This window comes from Mus musculus, chromosome 10, assembly GCF_000001635.26.
Source record: "Mus musculus strain C57BL/6J chromosome 10, GRCm38.p6 C57BL/6J".
NCBI classification, from domain to species: domain Eukaryota; kingdom Metazoa; phylum Chordata; class Mammalia; order Rodentia; family Muridae; genus Mus; species Mus musculus.
In genome coordinates, this window is record NC_000076.6 from 5,514,314 (window position 1) to 5,536,473 (window position 22,160).

Here is a 22,160-nt window from a genome sequence, read left to right on the forward strand (position 1 = left end):
AATCTCTGTGGCAAGTTCCTCTTGTTTAATGCCCTCTTTTGCTTTTGCTCCCCACATCCTCTTGCAAGTAACATTGTCTGTGGAAATAGCTAGAACACCATCTCAACTGGTGGGCCGCTACCCCCGACCCTTTCACAAGGGTTGGATATCAGATGTCCCGCATATCAGATATTTACATTACAATCATAACAGCAGTAAAATTATAGTTATGAGATGGCAACGAAATAATTTTATGTTTTTTGGGGGGGTGGGGTCACCACATCATAAGGAACTGTTTTAAAGGTTCACAGCCTTGGGAACGTAGAGCAATCACTGGCCTGAAAGGTGCTAAGCTGAGATTTGGAAGTGGGTGATGCTCTGTGATTCCATTGGCCATTGTTCTAGATTCTTTGAAAATCCGGGTTGTCCTCAGTCATCACAGGAATGGTTTATGGGAGAGATTGCTATATGGAGGAAGCTTCTATCTGGAGATGTGGAAGTCGAGTGCCCTCTACCGAGTCTGTGAGAGAGTTCGTGGACATAGCTGGTGGTCCATCTTCTTGGATTCTTTTAGTGGACATGAGCAGGTGCTCTAAGAACAGCTCCCTGTTGCCGGGTGGTGATAAGTTTTTAGCGTTGCTCACTCCTCTTTTTCCCTTCTCTGAAGAACCTCGAGAGAGACAGTCCCGTTGGCATTAAAACTCTTCAGTGTCTCCACCACACCTCAGATACAGACCTCTCAAATCAGACAGAGACCTAGTCCAGCAGCTGATGACAAATAAACGTGAACAGCAACCCCCAACATCACAGAGCCTTCTTCTAGATGCCTGCTCTGTCAAGTCGGTGGGAACAGGAAGGCACAGCATGTGCACACGGAGCTCTGCCTTGTGTCTCACACAGGGTATAAAAAAAAAAGAAAGAAAGAAAAGAAAACTTTCAGATGGGTAACAGCATTCATTGTATGAAGTGTTCAGAGACTGGTGGAAGAGCAGTACACAGAAAGATGAGAACGGCTTTCTGGGTGCTTTAGGCAGAATTCTTCATTATTTACTTGAGCAGCTGGGAGCCAGACAGCTAAGGAGCAGCTTGACTATTCTGTGTTAACAGACTATGGAGTAAGACCCTGAGAAGTGGGCCAAGTTGGCCCTATACTACAAATAGCACTGGCTGGGAGCAAGGGGCATCGGAGAGGGAGGGGAAGGGGGAGGTGACCAAAGAAGAGAAGAGGGAAGGAAGGGAGGAAGAGGGGGAGGGGAGGGAAAGGAGGGGGAGTGGTTGTATAAGACTTTGCAGATAAGCTCTTTTGAAACACATGCCTGGTTTCCTCCTTCTACAGCTCTGATAAAGCGTTATGGACAAAGAGGTATGAAGATTTTAAAAGATCTTTGAGATGACTCACTTTCTGCCTTCCTTCATCTACAAAAACCGAGTGGGGCCACTGATGTGTAAAGCCTTAATCACCCTGGACCCCTGGGAGGCACCCTGCCTCCCGCAGCATCCCCAGGCCAACCAAACCCTCTACAGCCACATAGCAAGCTAGGAGCCATTGGGATAGGAGACTGCACGATCAAAACCTGGAAACTATGGAGATTCAGATGTGTGCATTTCAGTCCTTTTAGGAGAGATTATAGGCATTTTGAGCCATTTCAAATTATGGGATTATGAGAGACATGCAGAATAAAAAAATCAATCTACTAATAGATTTGAATATTTGGGAAGAAAACTAACAATCTAAATATTATTGTATACCAGGATATTTAACACTGTTTAATTTACAGTCTTATCTTCTGTGGTAGCTTTAAATAAAAATAGATTAAGGTGAAAATTCCTTCATCCTCTTATTAGAAAATAATTTCTAAAATGTGGAGATATATATAGATCAATTAACTACAATGCTATTGGGCACAAAAGTAGTACTGAATAAGTGTTTTGGGTTTGGGGTTTTGTTTTTAGTCCAAGATGTCTACAGTGACATTTGTATACATCTGTTCATTTCACCATTAATATTTGATACTTTGTGTTTATTTACTTACGTAATAAAGGTATGTATGTGATTGTATTTGTGGGTGTACATGAGTATGTGGTGCATGGGTATGTGTGTGCACCTGTGTATGGAGGCCAGAGGTCAACCCTGGGAGCTCTAAACCTTATTTTTTGAGACAAGAATCTGTCACTTCGACCTGGGACTCTTGTTGATTCAGATAGACTGACTACTGAACCTTTCATGGGCATCCCCCAGCCTCTCCTTCCCAGGTCTGGTTACAAGCAAGTGCCACTAGGTCCAGCTTTTCACTATGGGCCTGGAGACCAAACTCAAGTGCTCAGAGTTGTGTGACAAACTCTTCCCCCACTGAGCATTTCACCAGACCCAGTGCCTGACTCTTTGGGTAAAACAAAAATGCTATTCCCATGTCCCCATTGCTGAGGGGCATTAAGAGATGCAGGAGGAGGCATGGGATGACAATCTACTAGGGCATCCTCAACAACATGAATTACAACTGCAATTGGAAACATCAGTTTTCACAAAAGACAAAATATAAGTTCATTTAACCAAAATTTCACAACCCTCCTGTGTGCTCTGAAATCATTCTGGTTTTGGTTTTGTTTTCTTCCCTTTTTGAACAAGACAAAGCTCACTCACTGGCTTTGTTGCAGGTGAAGAATCCTTGTGTCAACATGATTCTGCTTCTCCTAACTTCCCATCACAGAATGCATCGTGTTCTTACTCCGGGTTAACTGAGTGCCAGAGATCTTTCCCACAGTACTTTGCAGTTTCTCATTCCTGTCTTATTGCTTAGGCTCCAGGCTAGATGTGGTACAAGCATGCCAGACATGGTCCCATCCACTCAGCCCTTGCAGTGTGTCCCTTGCAGCGTGTCCTCTATCTCAGTTTATTTATATGAACTGTCCTTGTCACTGTCACATGGAGAATCTAGAAGCCCCTAGAAATTTCTTTTTAGAAGTCTCTCTCATGTGAAGCCTTCCATAGGCAGCCCTTTGGTTCTGTGGGATCCATATGAAGAGGTTCAATCAATCATTGATCGATAGCGTTCAATCATTGCTGACTTGCATCATGTGATTTCCTGTAAATGTATCTTTTATTCTCCTGATTTAATTGTCATCTCAGAGGCTCACTGCCTCTGTCTGCTAGGCCTAGTTCTAGAAACTTCTAGCCTCTGTGCAATCTCATCTAGGCCTAGAATGTTTCCAGCCTCTGAGACTTGCTGATGAGTAAGCCCATCTTTTCTTGTTCTTTCTGATCTCTGGCTAGATGAATGAACTCAGCTGTTCTGGCTCAAAACTTCTCTCCACTCTGATTCAACCTGGCTTCTCTTGGCTTCTCCTGAATTGCTCCTCTTGGCCTCATACTAGCTTTGGCAATATATTCTAATCTTGTAGCTCTTCTTCATTCTCTGTCTTGCTCTGTCTTTTTGTCTAGCTTGTTCTCTCTCTGCAACCTATCTCCCTGTACAACTGTCCCACTAAAATTACTCTCTCTCCCCCCTCTCTTTGCACTGCTCTCTCTTAAGAAGCCCCTCTTTTCTTTCTGTTCTTTGAAAGTTGGGCAGATCCTATTCTGTAAAACCTTTCTCTGATTTGTCACTTTGTCTGCCACTCAACTAGACATTACTTTCAAACATGGGTACTTCCTTCTACAAACTAACTTAACCTTCATTGTTTGGGATTAAAAGTGTGTGCTAAGGGTGGGTATTCCATCCAGAGGTATTAAAATGGTATGCTAAGTACAGAAAGTACCCAAGGAGCTAAAGGGATCTGCAACCCTGTAGGTGGAACAACAATGTGAACTAACCAGTACCCCCCAGAGCTCGTGTCTCTAGCTGCATATGTGTCAGAAGATGGCATAGTCAGCCATCAGTGGAAAGAGAGGCCCATTGGTCTTGCAAACTTTATATGCCTCAGTACAGGGGAACGCCAGGGCCAAGAAGTGGGAGTGGTGGGGGGGACGAAAGGGGGGAGGGCATGGGGGACTTTTGGGATAACATTGGAAATGTAAATGAAGAAAACACCTAATTTTTAAAAATTGCCTTCGTTGGACTGGAGAGATGGCTCAATGGTTAAGAGAAAAAACAAACAAACAAACAAACAAACGGTATGCTAAGGCTGAGCTACACCACAACTAGAAACGGGTTTTTCCAGTAAACAGCACAATCAGGAGTTCACAGTGTGATCAGATATCCTGCAACAGTTATGTGTATGGGGTTGCATCTGTAAAGGACATATATTACTTGTTCTTGTCATTATTCCCTAAGCAATGTGGTACAACCACTATTCACACAGTATTGGCGTTTCACAAGGTCTTACAAGTAATCTGAGAGTAATTTAAAGTATATAGGAAGATCTGCATAGTTGTATGCAGATACAATGCGATTTTGTACACTAGGTGTTGTAGTTTGACTTTATGATCTGCAAGTTAAGGTGTGTAAGTGGGGAGCTGGAAGCAATCCTCTATAGATATCAAAGGACAATTGCATTATTAATTATGTGTTCGGTATCTTTATTAAAGAACCAATCAGCCCTTTCAGGTATATCCCCCCACCCAATGTTTCAGATTAGGAAAATATTCACTCTTCCCCACTCCGGTTTTGTTCAATGGATTTTATTTAGTTGCATTCTAGAGAGGTGGAAGCAAAATAAAGAATCGTTGCCTGAAGCACAGGTTCTAGGAACTCTACTGTGTGCACCATTTTATTGAAGTGTAACTTTCCAGAAAACCATAATCATCATTCTGTCGGTGTGCAGAGTTGGATCCATTTCATACAAAGAGTAGATGACAGACAAGAGGGCGTACACATCTATTAAGGAGAAGTGCTGAGCAGCCCAGGGCCACCTATTAATCAGGTATGGTCAGACAGAGTTTGAGTAACCCAATTGGATAAAATAAGACATATCCAAGAAGCAACAAAGATAAAGATCTCTGTTTAAGACATGTGAAGGACCTCCTTTTGAGTCTCCAAATTATTGAGAGATGGATTAGAGTGAAAGTCAGGCCCTATAAACCTGGTACCCAGTAAATGCATAAAATCCCCAGAGAACATGTTGTGTTCGATGCTACAAAAGATTCCATTTACTGTAAACGAGATGCTATTTAAATTGTGGAACTTTGCAGAAAATTTGTTGTAAAGCATCTTTCAATTTTCCAATTAAACTACCCCCCCCACACACACACACACACGCCCTGTGTCAATCTAGACCATTCCTTTCTCTTAGTTCTTGTATATAAAGTACTTCCAAGGAATTCCCAGTCAGGCCTTGAACAGAACATTGCCTTCAGAGTCTCTTATGATAACCCCTTCTTGAGTAGCATCGGAAAAGTTTAATAACCAGTTGGTGCTTGACTAAATGAGCAATGTATGCTGTTTTCATTATAATGCCCCCAAATGCTGTTGCTGACTATTCCAAACTGCCTTGCCAGAATCTATATATTCTTTCTCAAATTTGGAAACACATGAATGGAAGTCTGTCAACAGAGCTATTGCAGGAAAATGCCCACTGTGGTAGCTCTCTGAACTTATACCAGGTGATAAGGGCAGCTAAGCAGAGGTCAGGCTCTAAGGAGGCATTAAAATTCAACTCATGGTGCCTTGGAAAGATGTGGTTGGTGGGGGGCATGCTTTCCACCCCAATCTAAGATTCTATGTTTTTATGCTTCAGATACTTACAGCCCAATTAATTGATTGGACACGTTTGCCTCCCATGTACTTGTACATATTAATGACTGGAAACATCAAGCCAACGTCCCTGACGAGAACCATCACTGGCAGAGAGCTGAGGGCGGAGGCTGGCGCAGCATTCTTCTTCACTAATACTTGACTTTATCTTCCAAGAGTGTGCTTGTCCCAAAGGATGATCTTGAAACAGCATCCCTCTTTAACCTGTGTTCTCTGTATGGAACTTTCTTTGAAGAGAATAATGATTGGTATATACCTAATTTCATGTGATGGGATTTGTGTTTTGTTCTTTTGAATTTTAAGCATGTTTAAGAGCCCTGTGGACTGGGGAGTGAGCTTGGTTGGTGGCATGCTTGCCTATCATACACAAAGGATAATTTTGATAACTTGGTACCTTTTAAACTGGGTGTGGTGACTCACATCCTCCCATTTCTTGGATAATAAAGGCAGGAAGATAAGGAATCCAAGGTCACAATGAGCTGAGATACAAGAGACCTTATCTCATTTTTTTTTAAGTTTAAATATCTTTAAAATAAGATATAAAATAAATTAAAATGGTTATGGTTCTAGTTTTTTCTCCAGTCCACATTTATTATGTTCATGTTCACCCCTGAGACTTCCACTACACGCAGAGAATGAAACGCTCTATCTAGTTACATAAGTGCTATTTATATGCACAAGCAAAGGAAAGGATTCCGAAAACATGATTGTGTTGGGCACTTGACTTGCTGACTTGCATTATAGCCCTCATAGCCATAAAACAATGATTAAAAGTGATGCAGAACAAATCTACTTTCTTCCCTTCTGCCTGGATCGGACAGTCTGGCATACAGACTTTCTTATTTGCTTTGGATCTTGGCTTATGTCACAAAACACTGGAGCTCTGTGAAGGCTCAGAAATGGTACAAGCTAAAACTCACCCTGTGCCAGGAACCTGAGTGTCTCCATATGTGTGGGGAGAAATGTGGGCATCAGATTGGTTGGGAAAAACAAACAAACAAAACCATTTACTCTCTTCTTAAAACACAGAATTTTTAGCCAGCACTCAGGAGGCAGAGGCAGGTGGATCTCTGAGTTCAAGTCCAGCCTGATCTTCAGAGTGAATGCCAGGACAGCCAGAACTACACAGAGAAACCCTGTCTCGAAACACTGCCCCCACCCCCCAAAATCCACACACACAGGTATTTTTAATCACATGAAGTTATTGTCACTGCTATGGATGGTCCTAGCTATCTTAGTACACCAACAGATCCTCAAGTTTTAAAAATCAAGCTGTATTCCCATTAAACCCACATGGGAAGATAATTCTGAAATATTAAACAGACAGACGACAGACATAATACAGTAACTGAAATTCCTAAAACAATTTCCTCTCTGGCACACATATGAATGCATAGGACCGATGTCTATTTAACTGGACAGGGAACTCAGTGAACCAGACACGTGCCATGTTCTGAGTGAGTGCAAGCATAAAATCTCCAAAGACTACAGAGATTTATCCTAACTGTCAAGGGTTTCCACTGAGGAAAGAGCTTTGTGTGAAGAATTTTATCTTTTGTTGTAACTATTTTAAGCATAGCTATGTTATAGGATAAGCCCTCAAAGTAAAACCTAATATACAGTATTATAGTCAGATGACAGCTCTTTCTCTGCTTAAAACATCCCTTCTCTCTTTAAAATAACAGTGGCACACAATTTGCTTTTTATATTATCACGATCCATATGCACCTTTTCCACATTTCCTTTTGCATGTGTTTGGGGCATGTACACATGTGTACATACATACATAGGGGGATCAGAGAGAAACCGCAGCCATCTTTCCTTAACCGGATTCCTCCTTTTGTTTGAGATGGGGTCTCTTATTGGCCTGCAGGTTCACCTACTGAACTAGGTGGGCTGGCCAGAGAGCCAGAGAGGTATGCACCTGTATCTGCCTCCAAACTTCCTGTTTCTGGGCTAACAAGCAATGCTTGGGTTTTTTGTTTGCTTGTTTGTTTGGTAAGTTATAGGGATCTGAGCTCAGGTTGTCATTCTTGTAAGGAAAGCACTTTATGGACGGAGCCTTCTTGCCAGCCCTATTGTCTTCATATTTATGAGGCTAGAAATCGACCCATGAACTTCACCTAATTTGTCTGTAGAACCAGAATCAAGGCAATGATGTAGCAGACACAGATAAATGGACCTCTAACTGCATTGAAACAGAAGAATGGATGACTTTCCGAAGCTGACTGAAGGAAAAGGTTAGTGTGTATGCATTCACATACATACGATACGAAACTAGTGAAATGGTTCTTTAAATAATTTAATTAAACCCATCTCTGAGCTCCTCCTGAAACTCAGAATTAACAATATCTATTAACAATCTCTCTTGTGGTAAAAACGGTTTCGGTTCCAGAGATTTCAACATAACCCGATGTAAGCAGAGTACAGTCTTAGTTTTCTAGATTAATTAAAGCATGCTCTATTTGTAGAGTACATAAGAGAGACAGCATGAAATTAGGCATTACTCATCACTGAGAACAACCTTCACAGCCTCTGAAAGTCTGGGCTTAGTCTTTTCTTCTTCTGCAGGAAGGAAACCAGGTATGTCTAGCATCAGAGACTTGAGGACACACTTTCAATATCTGATCTCTATCTGATAAGTTATCTGATAGCCAATCAGAGGGATATATAACATCACTTAAAATGTGCCTTATCATCAAGTCTTATCTCCCCCACATCTTGCTGCCCTGTATCCACATCCCAGAGACAAGGGGCCAGACAACAAAGCCAAGTGAGGCCACTCATAGGCCTCGTCCAAGTCTTCTGCAATAATCAAATCAAAAAAATAATAATAAGAGAGAAGACATCTGGGTTTAATCTTGACCCTTCATAGAAGCTAAGTAAACAACAAAATCCAAGCAAATCTACTAGGTTAAAAAATAACCTCAATAACAAAAATACACAGGAAGGGAAAGTCACCATGCTAAACAGCTATAATTCCCTAAGTGCAAGCTCTGTGGGTGCGTCACATTTTCACCACCCTCTGGCTAATTATGGCTATCCTGGACTGCCAAGGAAGATATGGCCACAGGCTGCTCTCAGATGCTCTCAGAACATGGGAGGAATGCTTTTGTGCAGTCCTATCTGGACCTTCTTATCTGATGGTATTCGGTTATCACCCTCCCACAGGGCTTTCCAGACCTCCTCCAACTTCCCGCACTGGACAAGCTGAGAAATCCAACCTCCCTAATATCATCAGATCAAAGAAATAAAATTGTCTTTCATTCCCTAAGGAACCACGGCAAACAATCATGATTCTTGGACTATGTGCTCTGGACATGTTTTATCTACTATGCCAGGGTTCTGGTTTCGTTTCTGTTGCTATGACAAAACAATATGACAAAGAGCAACTTAACTTATAGGAGGCAGGGGTTTATTCCAATCTACAATTCCAGGTTATATTCCATTACTCAAGGCAGGACCTTCAAACAGCTAGTCACAACATATCCAGAGTCAAATGCAAGGGAAAATGAACACATTCCGGCTTGCTTTTTTTCTCCTCAGCGTGATTTCAGGAGTTCAAGAGTCCCTGCATGGGGAATGGGACACCCACAGTGGGATGGGGCTTCTCATATCAGATCACTTGATTAACATAATCCCCAATAGGTAAGCCCACAATGAACACAATATGAAGAGTCTCTCATTGAGACTCTCTTCCCATGTGATTCTAGGCTGTGACTAGTTGACAATTAGAGCTAACTAGCCAGGTAGATCAGTGACTTTCAAGTGAAAATGAATATATTGCAGAAAGCTACATGAGACTTGATCAATTCCTTCACCAAAAAGCTGTAAACCACTAAGTACAAAACTGATCATTTATCAAATTAAATTAGATTTATCTATATGTGTATCTCTATCTCTCTCCCTCTCCCTCCCTGTGTGTCTGTATGTGTGTGTGTGTGTGTGTGTGTGTGTGTGTGTGTGTGTGAAGGACAAAGTGAAAATCAGTTGTCATCCTCAAGCACTCCCCACGTTATCTTTGAGACAAGGTCTTTCACTGAACCTGGACCATGACTGACTTCTCAGCAAGCTTCAGGGATCCACCTTGTCCAGCAGAGGGTTGCAGGCATGAACCACTGCACCTGGCTTTTCATATGGATGCTGGAGACCTGAACTCTGGTTCTCACACCTACACAGTCAGTGTTTTACCAGCTGTATCCATCTCTTCACCGTGTCTTCTACTGACTACAGAAATCAATGCCTCATATTAAACTAAGCATTTTCAAAACTATGCATAACTCTTTTAAAAAAGCTAAACAGCACAGTGTCAGCAAAGGGGCTACAAGTTGTCACTTGAGTATTAGTCTCATGGATAGGTGGAAGAGCATACGGCTGTGCTGAAGCAAAAATAATGTGGGGATTGAGACGAGTCGCAAATTCCCCTGCACTTTCTGTTTTGCTGCTAACAAAAAGTCAGACACAATGATAATGTTGGCCAAGACTGAGCATTTTCTGAACTGTAGTATCAGCTAAGGAGTCTTAAGACTTTTCACATATAGTAATAAAGATTAACATTTTGACAGGCAGAGAAAAGTTCTAATGTGGAAAAAGCCATTGGAAAGGTAACAAATCAAAACACCAAGGCGAGAGTCCCCAAGGAGCAGGTGACGTTGCCCAGGCAAGAATGAATCAGTCCCCAGTTTTCTTTTTGCATTATTCCCCTCTAGACAAAGGAAGTCTAAAAACATACCAGACAAAAATAAGTGTTTTTGTTCCGGTGGGTGGTAATCGGTGATGATTATGTTTGTAAACATGTCCAATAGAAAAGAATACAAAAACCTTTCATGTTGTCTCTTTTACTGTGTGTAGAGAATTTAAAGCAGGATATCGAAAGTGGTCCTGCCTGGATAGTAGCTGTGGTAACTTTTTATGCCCACAGTAGAGATGCTCTCAGACAATACCCAAAAGAAAAGCGCAAGTATATCTGATAAGAATCAGCCCTCATGTTTGCTGTGGTTCTCAACATTCTTAATGCTGTGGCTATGCTGAGGCCCTTTGATACAGTTCCTCATGTTGTGGAGACCTCCCACAACCAAAAAATTATCTTCATTACTACTTCATAACTGCTTTGCTACTATTTCGAATTGTAACGCAAATATTTATGTTTTCTGATGGTCTCAGATGACTCATGTGAAAGAGCTGCCACCCATAGGTTGAGAACCACTGTAAGGAAGGCCAGACAACTTTCAGTTCCAATTTCTATTATTTAGAGTCCCTGTTCTTTCTGACATAGCCACGGGGTCTCCACACTGTCTCTGAAGGTCAAAGTAAGTGGGAAAGAATTGGAGTGGCTGCAGAAACATTTTTCTCTTAATGGATCCTCATTTCATAGAGGATAAGGGACTCTGGAAAGTGCCAAAATATGCAAAAATACATCTATGTGTGATGAGATTAAAATCTCTGGCTTAAATACGGCTACAGTAAAAAAATCTCACTAAGGAAGTAAAGGAACAAATTGTTTTCATCTTCTTTTTACATTCATTTATTTCTATATGTACGAGTGCTTTGCCTGTATATATGTCTGTGTACCACTCACTCCCTGGTATCCAGGGAGGCCGGAGGAGAGGCTTGGATCTCCTCTGACTTGAATTACAGATGGCTGTGAACCACCTCTGGTGGGAATTGAACTTAGATTCTCTGGAAGAGTAAGTCAGTACTCTTAATTAACTGTGGAGCCATCTCTCCTCCCCCTCTCATCTTTTCTTGGAGGAAATCATGCTGTGAGTCTTCCCACATATTTTTTCTTCTATTGAAAATCGGTTTTATTTCCCTCATGTAATACATCCTGACTATGGTTTCCCCCCATATAACCCTCCCAGCTCCTCCTCTGTCCCCTCCCATCTGGATCCACCCCCTTTCTGTCTCTTATTAGAAAATAAATAGGCTTCAATGGGATAATAATAAAATATAATAAAAGAAGAAGACACAAATACAAGTAAACACATCAGAATTGGACAAAACAAACAGAAGGAAAAACCCCAAGAGAAGGTACAAGAGACAGAGACCCACTCGTTGGTACACACTGGACCCATCAAGACACTAGACTTGAAGCCATAATACATATACAAAGAACCTTAAGGGTAAAACGAAAGTAGAATATATATGTATATTATATATATATTCCACTATTATATATTTTATTAATATAAAATATGATTTTATATATAAACATATGATAAAACATTTTTTGTTTTGTTTTGTTTTTCGAGACAGGGTTTCTCTGTATAGCCCTGGCTGTCCTGGAACTCACTTTGTAGACCAGGCTGGCCTCAAACTCAGAAATCCGCCTGCCTCTGCCTCCTGAGTGCTGGGATTAATGGCATGCACCACCATGCCCGGCTATGATAAATATTTTTAAAGAAGAAAAACTGGAAGAGCCCTCTCATTATGAGACAAGGGATCTCTAAAAATGCCATAGTGTTTACTTTCTGTTGGCCATCTACTGCTGAGCATGTGGCCTATCATGAAGAGTAGTTTGTTTCCCCAGTAAGACTTTCTTGGAAGAAACTAAATTTTCATTTGCAAGTGGTTATCAATCAGAAATTGCTTCTGGATTAGGGATAAAGGCATCTGTCTATTTCTGTTTTCAGCTCTGGGGCCCCATCTGGTCTAGACTGAACCAGTAGGCCCTGTGCCTGCTGCCTCAGTCTCTATGAGTTCACATATGCATAGATCCTGTTGACTCTTCCCATATATTACGTTGTCTTATTGCTGAAGGGTTAAAGTTGGATAATTTGGGGAGACAGATCACCTTCCAAATCTCAGATGACACCCCAGATACGTGGAAACAAGAATAATACCATTGCTTTGCCATTGTCTGTAGTGAGGAAGTCTTGCTCAGCAAATGAGGACAGGGTATGTGCTAATGATGCACTTCAAGATAGGTAAAGCCATTCCTGCTGAAAGTAGGAATCTCGGTAGAAACTCACCAGAGAGTTACCTGCCTACAGTATAAAGAAGATGAGCTTTTGATGCCTGTTTCTAGAGAATAGCAGTTGAGAGTGGTGACAGGGGTCAGTCCCATGAAGAGAAAAAAATATAGGTAGATAGAATCCCAATTTCATTAAAGAAATTGAAGCTCGCTGATCTGGATTTCGACCTTAAGCATGAGATGAGTGCACTTTATAGATAACGGAGGGAAAGGGGACTGACAACAAGACTGGGGCTGATGATGAGAAATAATGTTGAGACATGTGATTAAAAAACAAATTCTCAAAAAAGTATAAAAATATATTTCTTAAAGAAAAATTTAAATCAGAAAGAAAATATGTTAAAAGATGGCCAGGTTTGTTTATCATAGTGAACACAGTTGAAATCAAAACAAAAGGATTACATTATAAGATGGAATGCTATTCAATATTCAGTTACTTAATGATAATATAAATTTATATTTATGGATGCATGAAGTTGTGTATAAGTGTAGCTTTCTACAAATGCCCAGACTATAAAGTAGGATTCATACCATAAATTAATTTTACATATAAACATTAGAGACAATATTCAACAAAATATATTCACCTGTCTTTGCATCTAGCCATGTTGTGGTGGGGATGGGAGATTTATCACTTTTTTATGTTATTATTTTCTATGTTGATTAGATCTTAAGAAAATTGAGTTAGAAGAAATGCTTGTGTGTTTTTTAATGGATTCATTTTCTCTCTTAAATCATAAAGGACAGCAAAGTGGCATTGCAGAGTACTGGTTGTCCTTGAAGCAGAGGGTGTGGCTATGTTCCGCACCAATAATCTGACCCACATTAGGAGCTATTTTGGATAACAGGAAATAGTTATATTTATCAAACATCTAAAGGCTCACATCAGTGAGTGGCCGGTTACAAAGTGGCTTTGTTGATAATCACATTCAGGTTCTTTAGTAGCTACTTAGGCTCGGTCAGTGTTTCCACTCAGAAGCTCTGGTTTCGAGAATCAACAGCTAAGCCACTTAAAGCCAATTTCTCATTAAAACTCTGAAGATAGCCTCCCAGGAAGGAAGAAAGCCACCTATAAACTGTGAAACATAGAAACAATTTTACTTTTCTGAGTACAGATTCTCAAATTTATTTTCATAGCTATGATTAAGGGTTGACACTTTCATAAGCTATAAAGGATCATTCCCCTCAAACATATATGTATAATATATATAAAATAATATAATGTATAATAATATTTATTACTGTACTATCTTGTTTGAAATTGAATGAGCAAGGCATGCTATTTAGTAGCTCACATCTTCCCAAGTCAAAAGGTAGATATTATAAGTCATGCTTACTAATTGTTATTCTCAAAGACTGTACACATGGACTAAAAGCCAGCGTTCCCCTGCATAATAAAGACTAGGCTAACATTACAAATCTGTAGTATAAATATCTCACTGTTGTGCCACAGGGAAGGAAGTGAGCAGCCTTCCTCCTCCACACTCACAGTCTATGGCTTGGCAGGGCTTGGGGGGAACAAGCCAGCTTGGTGCCTTCAACCCTGTGGCCATCTGCTGTGTAACAGAGAAGCAGCTCATTGGCAGTTCTGTCAGACTGTGGCCTAGTTCCTAAAACCTGGCATGAGAGTTAAAATAGGAAGAGCCAGGACCTACACAGGAGATCAGCCCAGCATAGGATAAACATTGAACCCACAAGGACCTTGGACCAGCTTCATGAAGTCCTCTGAAGCTGCATATAACTCCTTTGGGGGAGACTTCTCAAAAGCAAAATTGTGGATGCAATCTCCCCAGTAGCTAAGGTCCTGAGGGGCCAGGACACAGCTAACAGTGTCAGAGTTAGAGCCCCAGCGTTGGACGGTATCACAAACATTGTGGCTTCTCCTTATGTGCCGTAAAGCAGGGAAACTGTTAGACACCCTCACATAGCTGCATTTTGTAAGCCAAGATCACACAGGCAGAAAGAAATTAATCAGACACAGAGCAAAGCTTTCCAGGGGAGAGGTGCTTGCTAAACTCTAGGCAATGTTAATAACTAGTTCAAGGGGCAAAGAGAATCAATAGCTTTAAAGAAACTTCTCATTTTGCACAGACCTACTGAAGGCTGTAATTATAAACTGATATACATTCAAGATTTGAGCTCTTCGTTCTCTGCCTCATAATCTTTTTTAAAAAGATTTGTTTGTTTGTTTGTTTGTTTGTTTGTTTAAGTACACTGTAGTTGTCTTTAGACATACCAGAAGAGGGCATCAGATCTCATTACAGATGGTTGTGATCCACGATGTGGTTGCTGGGAATCGAACTCAGGACCTCTGGAGGAGCAGTCAGTGCTCTCAATCACTGAGTTCTCTGTCTCATAATCTTGACCTGTCTCAACCTCTACCTCTATTTTACTTCTGGTAACTTTTAAGGGCACGCAGTAAAGAAGATGAGCTGGCTAATCTCAGTTAGTGTTCAGGAGGCTGGAGAGATGGGTCAATAGATAAAGACACTTCCTCCAAGGCTGGCCACCAGAGTTCAGTCCCCAGGATCCATGGGGTGGGGAGAGAGAAGTGACCCCTGAAAGTTGTCCTCTAACTTCAACATGTATGCTTTAGTATATGCTTTTGCGCGTGCACACACACACACACACACAATGTAAATATATATTTAGGAAACATTTGCCACAATTTGCAAATTGAAAAAGACACTATGTGTGGCTGAATTATGGTAAATCTCAGTCCTGGCAAGGCTGAAGCAGAGAAATCATGAGTTCAAGGTTAGCTTGGTTGAGCTATATTGAAAAAAAAGTAAATGAAACAAATAAACAAACCATGTCCGGGAAACGAATCCTTATAAAGGTATTGACTGTGTCCTAACATATCTGTGATATGTCCTAATTGCTAGTTACATGGAGGTTGCTTGGCCTCCAAAGGTCCCTGTGTTTAAAGGTTTGGTCTCGGGTAGCATCACTGGGAGAGATGTTGATCTCATAGAATATGGGCCTTTGGAAGGTTTCTATGACATGAGAGTATGAGCCTAGTCAGTCCCATTTCTCTTTGCTGTGTGGTCATAGCATAACCGTATGTGCCACTAGCTTCTTCAGAGTCCCAAAGTAATGGGGCTATTTCATCTTGTGGAATCTCCCAAACTGTGACCCCAAATCAACGTTTCCTCTCTAAAATGTTATTATTCCAGGTATTTCTATGTACTGACGGAAAATTAGTATGATGACTAAAGATCATAACTTCACATAAACAAAGCACACACTATCAGTCTTGCTTTTCAACTGTATAATCAGCACAAATGTATTGGGAAGCAGGAAGAGGACTTGCTCACTTACAATCATGGTTAATCTGTTTGACCTAAATGTGTTGGTAGGAAACTAGATATTAAAATAATTAACATTCAAAAGCTAAACAGGATGTTTTTCTTAAAGAGAAGTATGTAATTATGATCATTGGCAATTTTGTAACTATAGAAACAGACCATCTAGGTTCTAGTTTTATTTTGCCTTAACTGAATACATGGTTTTGCCTTAGGCACTCTCAGAAACCTAAACTATGTGTCTTTACAACATGAGAGTTAGAGAAGCTACTCTTTACCTCTCCAAATTATGAAACTGTACACCCCTCAAAACAACTGCATACGGATGGTGGCCTCCAATGAATCTTAAAAATAAAATGCCCGTTATATTTATAAATCAGGCTGAATGCTCAAAGTTTGGTTTTTAATATAAGGGTTCAACCCTCTAACATCTGCCTTACTCTTGACTCAAATCTGTAAGCTCCAGTGACCCCCCTCCCCAGCCTCCTGTGTAGCTATGACTACAGGAATTATGTCCCATTTCAACTATGAATAGTACTAAAAAATGGTATGATGTAGTTACTGCCAGCACCATACGCCTATGAAGATGTCTACAAGGCACTAAGGAACGCTCCTATGAAGACTGTGACCCCCAAATATACACGGAGGCCAATGCCCTTTAATACATTGGTTAACCAATTCACTTCCCTAGAAATCAGTTATTTCATCTCAAACATAAAAACACTAAACCGTGAACCCTGAGATTCTATTTAAAAGTACAAAATAAAAAGAGAAGAAAATACATAAAGTTTTAAAACATGCCAGGACTGTCACTACTTCTTGTTTGAATAGGATCACAGGGTTAACGGTTATTTTGAAAAGAAGTCATCACACAGTCAGGATGCAAGTGTTTCATAGAATGAACTCATCAAATCAGGCAGGTGTTACGGAGCATGTGTTGCAGTCTGGAAACTCCATGCTTCCTGTTAAGCAGGAACCCTCAATCACAATGCAAAGGAATCAGCCAGAGCACTGGGTCACGGTGCAGAGAAATTCTAGGGTATTTATCTCCTACTACTGTGCGAGAAGTACAAACTTGCCAAAGGTCCCACAACTAAATATTTTCTTGTCTTTTGATTTGAGAATTTGAGAGTCATGTACTCTATAGGATTTTTTCACAACTTTGCTAAGTGAGATAAAGTCAGAAAAAGAAAAAAAAAAATACCAACACACTTTTTTTTTTGAAGCAAGATGTACCTGGTGTATCTCCAGCTGGTTCTGAACATACTGTGTAGCTGAAGATGACTTTTAGCTCTGATTTCTCCTGCTCCTTCTTCCTGAGTGCTGAGATTAGTGGCATTGGCTACCTTGCTCAGTTTATGTAATGCCAGGGACCAAGCCTAGGGCTTCCTTCATGCTGGGCCAGGACTGTATCAACTGAGCTACATCCTCTACCCAATGTATCCTTTTAATATCCAATTGTTACAAAATAATTGACTACAGTATCACTAATTTTAGCAACTATTAAAAGGGGTATAATTAGTCTATATATGTCTAGAAATAAAAATAATGCTGCTTTATAATAATCTGTCATGGTCATTAAATATAACTTAAATATTCTGTGAATTAAACAATATAAACAATAATATTTAATTTAATTTTTGTTTCTGAAAAAAAGACAATGGTAATTTTCAACTGACTATGTGATCCTGAATTTACTTTTATGGTAGATCATTTTGTATACCGAAAGATAAGGCCTTCAATAATCCCGGGGATTGTTTAACCCTTAGTGAGTTTGGCTCACCTTGCTCAAGAATAAGTTGTGAGATCAGCCACGAGCTGAAACGAAGCTGAGAGACAGTCCCTCGGTTTCCCTTTCATACAAAACCAACTGAAGTTCCACTTTTGGAATATCTAGATCTAAGCAGCTCTTTATAGTTCATCTCTCCTCATTTTTTTAACACTTTGTTTTGGGCAGCCTAAAATCTCCAGGATCACAAGTCGTACAGAGAATCATCTCCCAGGGCTAACTTCATTGGTAGACAAACTGAGTTTCACAACGGTAACCTGCATCTGTGCACCTCACACAAACTTGTGCTATGCTACATATGAAGTTGGTCTTAGCAACTGAACAGAGAAGGTCCATGCTTGCCTTTTTCTTCTAGACCAGCAGTTCTCAACCTACAGGCCATGACCCCACAGGGCATGTATATAAAATACATATCATATATTTACATTATATCATATATTTTCATTATGGTTCATAACACTAGCAAAATTACTGTTATAAAGTAGAAACAAAAATAATTTTATGGATGTGGGTCACCCTAACATGAAGAACTATATTAAAGGATCATAGCATTAGGAATGTTGAGAACTACTGGTCTAGACCCTGATAATTACATAACTAGAGTTGTCTGCCATCTTTGATGGCCCCGAGGTCACTAGCAACTATGTAACCTCAAAGCAGTACACACTACTGTAAGGATATCTTATCTTCTTACAGTTCCTCAGACATCAGAACCTTGCTGATAGCTGTTGATCCACTGGCTTATCAGTTCACAGCCCTAGAACTCTATTAACTCTTCCTCAAACCAAGGTATCAAGTCATAATAATTTTTTGGATTTTTTTATTTTTTTAGAGACAGGGTTTCTCTGCATATCCCTGGCTGTCATGGACCTAACTCTGTAGACCAGGCTGGCCTTGAACTCAGAAGTCCACCTGCCTCTGCCTCCCTAGTGCTGGGATTAAAGGCCCGTACCACCACTGCCTGGCTCAAGCCATAATTTTTAAGTTCACTTCCCATCTAAGTAACCAGGATATTGTTTATAGAAGTAGGAAGCTGTGCTTTATAAGAGCAAGACATTTTTAGGAAGCTAGATCAGATAATCACCACAATTTCAAGACAAACTTAGTTACGACAATAATAAATAAAAAGAAAAACAACAAAAAATGAGTAATCCTCAACTCTGAATAAAAACACACAAACAAAATAATTTAGATAGTTTTTCCACTTTCTAAATTTGTACAATTATTCCTATCCATTTTGTGGAAATTTATTGACTCATTCATCATCAAATTCAGATTTACCTTTCATCATACCTATCACTGTTAACCAATTCTAGCAGTCTTCTCACTGCTGGGCTTGCTATGCCTGAAGCATGGGTGCTCTAAGCTATGTGCCCAAAGCATACGTTCTCTGAGCTGTTTTATGGCTGTATTGAAAAGATCTGAGCTCAACAGATATCCATGAAATAGTTGTTTTCAATTCATTTCAGTTCAATTCAAGCCCTCAATAAACAGCGTATTTGTGGTCAAAATTGATCTGAAAAGCTGAAATGTCTACTCTGGAGTTTCTAAAATGCTAAACAAACATAGATAAAGGAGCAAGGCCACGCAGACCAGTGTATCTGATGCTTTAGTGTAACAGTTGTTTAAAGTAGAGCATAAAAAGAGAATGTCTTATTCTGACTGCTTATATTTGCATTTCCTTGAGGGATGTTTGAGTTGAGCCTTGAAGCTCGGGAAAGAAAGATTGGCTGGGAAGGAGAGTGATGTGATCAGACAAGTGAGGTTTGAGGCTAGAAAGGACCTAGAGCTGAAGCGTCCTAGTACACAGAGATGAACTAACATGCAGGTAGGTGATAAGTAGGACCAGAGGATGAAAATCTGCTTTATCATGATGAGTAGACCTTGGGGCTTAGAGTGAACTGGTCCAGGCTTTCAATAACGAATAGAACAGACTAGAATTGAGCTGAGAAATATCTATTGTTACAGCATCCAGGGCAGAGTCTAGCCAAGATCCCTGGCTCTGGTAAGACTGTCCAAGTTCCACTTTTCTCCTGACTCTCCAAGCAGTGCACATCTATCTCACTCCAGTCTGAGTCAAATGTGATCCTATGGGAGAAGTCTAGAAAACACAGAGGATCTGGAGATGCTGCCTGCAAATGTGCAATTAGAGAAATTCTCAACAAAAAAATGCTGTGGCTAACAACATGTGAGAGCATACACAGCCACAAACAAAACCAGCAGCAGAAGCAACTGAGATACGTGCTGCAAATCACAGGATTCTTCCCAAGTCAGTGAACAGGTCAGGACAGCGAGAAAGAATAAGCAGTTAAGAGGGGCTCAAATGTCATGTGAACAATGCTGGTGAGTCCTGTGATGTGAAAGGACGCAAATGAATGTGGGTGACTACAGAATTCAAGGTAAATACTCTTTTTAATGTGAGTGGACACCAGTGTTTACTAAACATGAAAGATTAATATCAGAAGAGGAAGGAATTGTTTTTAATCCAAAAGGTCACTGTGAACAATAGGGGAGGAAAATAAAAAAAGCACACACACACACACAAGTTATGATAGAAACCACTTTTAAAACAGTTAGGCAAACTTCACTACACCCAAATACTCTCATACATAGACCAAGGCCATACATGGATCATCAGATGCAGAATATGCCTCAGATGTCAGCAACTTCTTTTATGTTTCTGTTTATATGTTTGAGAAAACAGAACCACAATGTTGGCCTAGCTTCAGCCTTTTTTGCATGTCTTCTGTCTATATTTCTACCATAATTTCTCAACTATCTAAAATAAAATAGTGCATGTTTAATTAAATAACTACATATAGTATTTGCTTAAACTATGGGCTATCATTCAAAGAATGGGAAAAAGATATTTTTGTATTTAGATGTGAATATGCATAAGAAAAAGATGTTTAATTCTTCATCAACCCCAGTCTGAAAGAAAAAAGGAGATAATACGCTGGGTGTAAATTTTATTGTTTTTAAGTTTCATAAAGCAAACAAAGGATCTAACATAAGAAACTGAAAGTCTTTTTTTTTTCTCTTTATAGCTAGCTGATCCTTTATATTATGCATTTTTTTGAAAATCTAAAGTCTATGGTCACCTTTGGGGTCTTTGTCCATCATACAGAGGATAACCCAAAATTCCGGTCAGACCCATGACAGGCAGGCTTGAAGCACTACCTCCACAGCGACTGATAGAGCTGTCCAAGCTGAGAACAAAGTTCTGTCAATTCAGTGACATTGCTTTTGGGGAGGGAAATTTCTGTAGTTCAGACAGTGTATCAGATTCCAAAGGCACATGACGTCACACATTTTCTCCCTGTCTATAAAGCTGGCCCGGGAGGAGCTGAATAAACAATGATGGATTCTAAGAAAGCAATGTCACCAGCTTCATATCAATATGTGAAAATAATCTAGAAAAATAAAAAGGGCAAGTGAAGACTTATGAAAGGGGGTTGCATAAGGACAGACATAGGAGAGATGTGACAGTCTCATCTAGGTGTCTGAAAAACATCAACAGTAGCCCTGACCTCATGGGGACCATGTTAGCTCCAGGCAGGAAACCAAACTCTATAAGGGCTGAAGACTGCCTAGTGATCAGTTAAAAGTAATTAGATCTTGGGTCCCAATTCTACTTTAGCACTAAAGTACAGAATTACATTTACTAAGAGCTTAAGGAATTTCTGTTGCTCAACAACTTCTGAGAACCTTGAAACTCCTTGCTGCTTTGGACAAAGTGATTCTTTGTTTTTCCAGAAATGTTTAGATCTTTAGGCTCATGAACAGGTACCTACTTGGGCCCATGTGTAAAACATACACAGACTTCTATGTAGTGAATTTACAGAAAGGGACAGACATAAACATCAGTGACATTAAGCACCAACAATTATTTCCTCTCTGACACATCCCCTTGGCTTCCTCATCTCCCATCTCCCATCTCTTGTCTTCTTTCAACACTGGCTGTGACATTTCAGTCTCCCATGTTTAACCCTTATCCTCTACCTCCAAAATCTTAAATGTGCTACTATTGAATTATCTTTCCTTTCCCACCTAGTCACATTCCCTGGATGTCAGTGAACTCCATATTTTTAATCTCTCTCTCTCTCTCTCTCTCTCTCTCTCTCTCTCTCTCTCTCTCTCTCTCTCTCTCTCTCTCCAAGCATTTTCTCTAGCCGTGTCTTTGACAACACATAGTCATGTGTACTCAGCTCCATCCTAGGAAGTATGGGAGGCCTCTGAACTATAAGATGTCCCGAATGAGCTGAACTCATATCCGGTGCTGCAGAGTCAGCATACCTTCAGGGCATGACTGAAGCATGGGATGTATAAGGGACCAAAAACAACAGGATGCCGAATGTGTTAGAACAGGGAGAACAAGCAGTTGGCTGAGACTTCAGTAGGGAGGTTAAGGAGATGTTTTTGTT

The 22,160-nt window shown here is 40.3% G+C and overlaps 1 protein-coding gene and 1 long non-coding RNA gene across 3 annotated transcripts in view; one reads left to right on the forward strand and one right to left on the reverse strand.

The window, feature by feature from the left end:
- Positions 1 to 22,160, reverse strand: part of Syne1 (spectrin repeat containing, nuclear envelope 1) — a 530,501-nt gene that overhangs the window by 494,122 nt on the left and 14,219 nt on the right. The window lies entirely within an intron of this gene.
- On the forward strand, positions 1,305 to 8,880 carry Gm51758. Its single transcript, XR_003948825.1, has 3 exons — positions 1,305 to 1,342; positions 7,808 to 7,909; positions 8,841 to 8,880. It is a non-coding gene; the product is annotated as a predicted gene, 51758 (long non-coding RNA).